The sequence below is a fragment of the Mirounga leonina genome, unplaced genomic scaffold (genome assembly GCF_011800145.1).
Source record: "Mirounga leonina isolate KUSES-001 unplaced genomic scaffold, KU_Mleo_1.0 Mir_176, whole genome shotgun sequence".
NCBI classification, from domain to species: Eukaryota; Metazoa; Chordata; class Mammalia; order Carnivora; family Phocidae; genus Mirounga; species Mirounga leonina.
In genome coordinates, this window is record NW_023270454.1 from 30,711,108 (window position 1) to 30,717,696 (window position 6,589).

Sequence of the window (6,589 nt, forward strand, 5' to 3'; positions counted from 1 at the left end):
GAAATTGAGGAAGACACAAAGAAATGGAAAAATGTTCCATGCTCATGGATTGGAAGAACAAATATTGTTAATATGTCTATGCGACCTAGAGCAATCTATACATCCAATGCAATCCCCATCAAAATACCACCCACTTTTTTCAAAGAAATGGAACAAATACTCCTAAAATTTGTATGGAACCAGAAAAGACCCCAAATAGCCAGAGGAATGTTGAAAAAGAAAAGCAAACCTGGCGGCATCACAATTCCGGACTTCCAGCTCTATTACAAAGCTGTCATCATCAAGACAGTATGGTACTGGCACAAAAACTGACACATAGATCAATGAAACAGAGTAGAGAACCCAGAAATGAACCCTCTACTCTCTGGTCAAATAATCTTTGACAAAGCAGGAAAGAATATCCAATGGCAAAAAGACAGTCTCTTCAACAAATGGTATTGGGAAAATTGGAGAGTCACATGCAGAAGAATGAAGAATTTCCCTACACCATGCACAAAAATAGACTTAAAATGGATGAAAGACCTAACTGTGAGACAGGAATCCATCAAAATCTTAGAGGAGAACATAGGCAGCAACTTCTTTGACCTCGGCTGGATCAACTTCTTGCTACACATGTCTCCAAAGGCAATGGAAACAAAAGCAAAAATGAACAATTGGGATTTAATCAGGATAAAAAGCTTTTGCACAGCAAAGGAAACAATCAACAAAACTAAAAGGCAACCTATGGAATGGGAGAAGATATTCACAAATGACATATCAGATAAAGGGCTAGTATCCAAAATCTATAAAGAACTTACCAAACTCAAACTTACCAAAAAACAAAAAATCCAGTCAAGAAATGGGCAGAAGACATGAACAGACATTTCTCCAAAGCAGACATACAAATGGCCAACAGACGCTTGAAAGAATCCTCAACATCACTCAGCATCAGGGAAATCCACATCAAAACCTCAATGAGATACCACCTCACACCAGTCAGAATGGCTAAAATTAACAAGTCAAGAAATGACAGATATTGTCAAGGATGCAGAGAAAGAGGAACCCTCCTACACTGTTGATGGGAATGCAAGCTGGTGCAGCCACTCTGGAAAACAGTACGGAGGTCCTCAAAAAGTTGAAAATAGAGCTACCCTATGACCCAGCAATTGCACTACTGGGTATTTACCCCAAAGATACAAATGTAGTGATCCGAAGGGGCACATGCACCCCAATGTTTATGGCAGCAATGTCCACAATAGCCAAACTATGGAAAGAACCCAAATGTCCATCAACAGATGAATGGATAAAGAAGAGGTGGTATATATACACAATGGAATACTACTCAACCATCAAAAAAATGAGATCTTGCCATTTGCAATGACATGGATGGAACTAGAGGGTATTATGCTAAGTGAAATAAGTCAATCAGAGAAAGACAATTATCATATGATCTCATTCATGTGTGGAACTTAAGAAAGAAAACAGAAGATCATAGGGGAAGAAAGGAAAAAATAAAACATGACGAAACCAGAGAGGGAGACAAATCATAAGAGACTCTTAATCATAGGAAACAAACTGAGGAATGGTGGAGGGGAGGTAGGTGGGGAATGTGGTAACTGGGTGATGGGCATTAAGGAGGGCATGTGACGTAATGAGCACTGAGTATTATATAAGACTGATGAATCACTGACCTCTACCTCTGAAACCAATAATACAGTATGTTAATTAATTGAACTTAAATTTAAAAAATTAAAAATAAATAAAACATTAAATTAAAATTAAAAACAAAAACAAAACAAAAAGATGCTGTCTTGTTTGGAAAGCATTACAGCAACCTCTTGCTCGTGTTAAGATTCTGGGCACCCAGGGAAGCTGTGCTACATCTGCTCCTGTTCTGTTGTATCTTCAACTAAATACATTTGTAACGTAGTCTCTGTGTATATATGTTTCCTTCCCAGAAATCTATAATCTCCTGAAAAACCAAATTATTCCTATACTATTTGTTACAAAATTCATTCCCTATCACTGATTTGAAATCCCACATTTATCAAATATTAAATGTAATAAGGTCTTTCACTGGACCCTCTACAATTTCCACTGACACCTCAGCCTATTAATTTGTTAATATATAATAGTTTTAAATGGTATAGCTTCATACAATATTTAATATCTGATGGGAAAAGGCCTTTGTCATTCTTTTTCATAAAATTTCAGGTTACTAATCTTTCATTTTCCAAATGAAATTTAAAATTGTTATCAAATTTCTCCAATCTAATTGGAATTTAATATCCTTACAGTTTTGTGTATTTTTCTGTATGAGGAAAATATATCTTTATTTAAAAATTTATTCAATTCCTCCTGTAGAATTTTCAAATGTTCTTCATATGGTTCCTATATGACATTTAACATATTAATAGGCTATTTGATTTTGATGCCTTTTTTCTCTTTTCTCTTTTAGTTATATACTAGTTACATTATTATATTATTATTATATTATATTAGTATTACATTTAGCAAAATTAATGGGTTTTTGTATTAAATCTGTACCAAATAATTGTCTCTTCTTTCTTTATGTTAACTCTCTGGGGTTTATGAATATAATTATATTGTCTACAAATAAAACTATTTTTGCTCTTCTTTTTCATTGTCTACTTGGTTTTACCTTTTGCTGGCTAATTTCATAGCCAGTACATTCAGAATAATGTTAAAATTAGTGTTCTTCCATGTCTTATTCCTAACCATAATGAAAATATTTTTAGCATCATAAGGTTAATCATGATCCTAGAATTTTATGAAATAAAGATTTTTAATTTTTAATTTTTTTAATGTAAGTATTCTAAATGCTAAAATCCATTCAAATCCTGTAGTACATTAAAATAATAATGCACCATGACCAAATGACATTTTTCCAGACATGTTTCCAAATTGGAAACCTTTAATATTAACATTGTAGAACACTAATATCCAATGACAATAGCCATGATACTACCATAGCAGATGCTAGAAAGGCACCTAACAAAATTGCACAAATATTCTTCATTTTTCAAAATTTCAAATACTTGTAACCAATGTTGTGCTAGTTTTGAAAAAAGAAAAAATACAAAGGCTCTTCTTTTGTTCATTGTATCATGAAGCCTTGTTTGAATTCACTTGTGAAACCATCTGGGGCCTTGGCAAGAATGGGATTCACAATCAGTAGGGCGAAGGCACTGGTGAATCAAAATGGACACAGGCTTGTACTCTATAACTATGGGGACACATCTACTACAATAAAAGCTTTTCTGGGTGGCTGGAGGGTAGAGAATGGCTCTCTGTTAACTTCCTCAGATTTTTCCCACCTTCAGCCTATTGATTTGTGTTTTGATCCTATATCATTATTGAGCTAAATGTTGGCAATGAATATTTGCTAGAGTACCATCCTTTTCATTTTTTCATATTTATTTGCATGTAAAGTAATGCATAAAAAGTATTCTTGGGAAGATATTTTAATATAAGGATATCTATATCTAATTGAGGTTTTAGCCAAAGATCATTTCTTGATACTATTTGTTATTTTGCTTTTTTCTATTAATTTTGTTCTGATATTATTATTATTATCATTATTGTTATTGCAATTATTATTATTATCATCATCTCCTTCATTCTGGTAACTTAGGTTTAATTTTTTTCTAATTTCTTGGGTTGAATTCTTAGATTACTTCTTTTCATTTGTTCTTTACTTTCTATTTTCTGTTACTATATATATATTTAAAAATTTTAATTTTAGTTAATTCAGAAAAATCTAGAAAGTACACATGAGATAAATGACTAAAACATTCAGAAGTTATAGACAGCTACCTTTAATATTTTGAGGTATACTACCCAGATAATCTTTTTACACTGATCTAAATTGTAAGTAGGTATGATCATATCATCATACTGTCTTGTAACCAGAAATTTTCCTTAACAATCAAATAATAAACACTTTATCTTCAGACACACACACATACACACACACACACACTCCATAATAATCACCATTATCATTATTTTTAGTGACTCCAGATAATTTTATTTAACATATACCCCTTATGTGAACAAGGAATTACTTTCAAGGTTTCACCTTCACTTAAAAAAATACATGGATCTTTATGATCAAATCATTTTCCTATCTCCCTACTATCTTTTTCCTTTCCCATCCTACTTCCAGTAGCTAAACAATGTTAATGATCTAGTTATATCTTGAAATGAATATTTAAATATGTTTGTGTGCATTTGCTTTAGACATCTCTCAATTAATAACACATCATAGAAATTCTTACAGTTCATCAGTTATGCATAAAACACATTTTACTTAATAGTTGCATAATATACTATGGCTGACTGTATTATAATCTATTTGATCATTTTTCCTAATTATGAATATTAGAACAGCTTCCAGTTTTTGGCCACTTCAAATATATTTTCATGTAGCCTTCTATAATGCTGCTTTTTTTCCCCACAGAACAGATTCTCAAAAGTGGGTTGTTGGTTCAAATTTTGTATTTATATTAAATTTTAATAGCAATTGCTAGGTTCCTTTCCAAAATGATTGTAGCAATTGGTATTTCCTTCATCAATGCAAGATGCGCCTAATTTTCCTAATCTCACCAGCACTGAATGTTGGCAGCTTTGAAACATTTTGACTGCTTGGTGAAGTCTAACTGTGTGCACATACAATCAAGCAACAAAACATTAAAAGCATTCCAGAAGCCCCACTTTTGCCCTCTACCAGTAACTACCTCACCACCAAGGTAGCCATTATCTTCACTTCTAACAATACAGATTCATTTTGACTATTTATTAACTTTGTAGAAAAGTACTTATATGGTATGTAATCCACTGTGTTTGGCTTCATATGTTACTGTAATGTTTATGAAATTCATTCCTATTGTTACATGTAGCAAGAGTTTATTCCTTCTGACAAAAGGAAACTTTTGGAAGTAATGGATGTGTTTATTACTTTGATTGCAGTGATGGTAGCATGGATGTGTGCATATGTCCAAATTCATCAAATTGTATAAATTAAATATAAGCAGTTTTGTGTATCAATACTACCTCAGTAAAGCTGAAAAATTGCTCTCTAGTCCTTCATTCCATGAATATATAACTATTTATCTAATCCACTGTCAATGTATACTTAGGTTACATCTCAACTTTCAGCTATTATAAATGTTGCATATGAACACATGAACATTCTCGTGCATGTGTGATGGTGAACATACACATACATTTCTTTTGGGTACATAAGTAGAAATGGAATTCCTTGGTAGTAGAGTAGGACTAGTCAGTTATGGTAAAAATTGCCAAACAGTTTTTTTGAGTGGCTTAACCAGTTTATATTCCCGTCATGCAAGTTGCTCTAAATCCTCCAGTTAACATAGGTATTTTCTTTCTTTTCATTTTAGCTATTTGGTGATGTGTAGCTGTACCACATTGTTTAAATTTTATTTCTTTTATCTTTCATGGTGGGGAGTCAACATTTATGCTCTAAAATTGATAAGAGATAGTAGTATGAAAACACTAGAAATCCTAAAAACAGTATATAAATCTTAGAAAATATAAAAAATATAGCACACATATTACCACCATTGTCACATCACTAACTACAACCTCAACCACCAAATCAAGGGAAGCCTGGATGATATGGTTGTAGTAAAAAACAAGGAGGACATTCAACGTAGAAAAATGTCTAACATAGAAGAATTAATGAGTTAGCATATCTGCAAATCAATTGATATAAAAGAGATAAACTCAATTAAAAAATAATGAGACTAATATGGGATTAAAATCAAAACCCAATCATATGCTGAACAAAATAAACATGTTTCAAAGAGTGAAATAGAGATATTAAAAGTAAAAAAAGATGGGCAAAGATGTGACAAGAAAATAAAAATTAAATGAAAACAAGTTTTGTAATATTATGACCAGAGAAAGCAAATTCAAGGCAAAAATAGAGATTCAACTGTCATAGTAGGGGGTGGCACAAAGTAAAGCAATATCAAAATTAATTTTGAAGAACCTATAAAATATTCAAGAGATCAAGATAAAAATTAGTTGTAAAATGTTCATAGGAAATTTTTAATTCTCTCAATCAGGGAGATATAAAGTAGGTGAAATAAAAAGTAGAAGATGAAAATTATATACTTCATAATATTGATTTTTTTAATCAGAAAAGAGTATTTTATTTTGTCACACATTTTATATGTGTCTGTTAAGATGATTTTTTTTAGTTTGTCAATATAGTAAATGACATTTATTATCTAATGTGAAATTAATAAACCCCACAAGATCATGATGTATTTTCTTTTTTTATAAATTATTGGATACTGTTGCTAAAGTTTTGCTTAGAATATTTTTATTTATCCTCATGAAGGATATTAATCTGTAGTTTTCTTTTAAAAGCTTTATCCTTACTCCCACCTTCCATCTTTCCCCACTACCACATTTGACTAGTTTATTTTTAAACCTGCGTATTATTATTATTATTTTTAAAGATTTTATTTATTTATCTGAGACAGAGAGAATGAGAGAGACAGAGAGCACATGAGAGGGGGGAGGGTCAGAGGGAGAAGCAGGCTCCCCGCCGAGC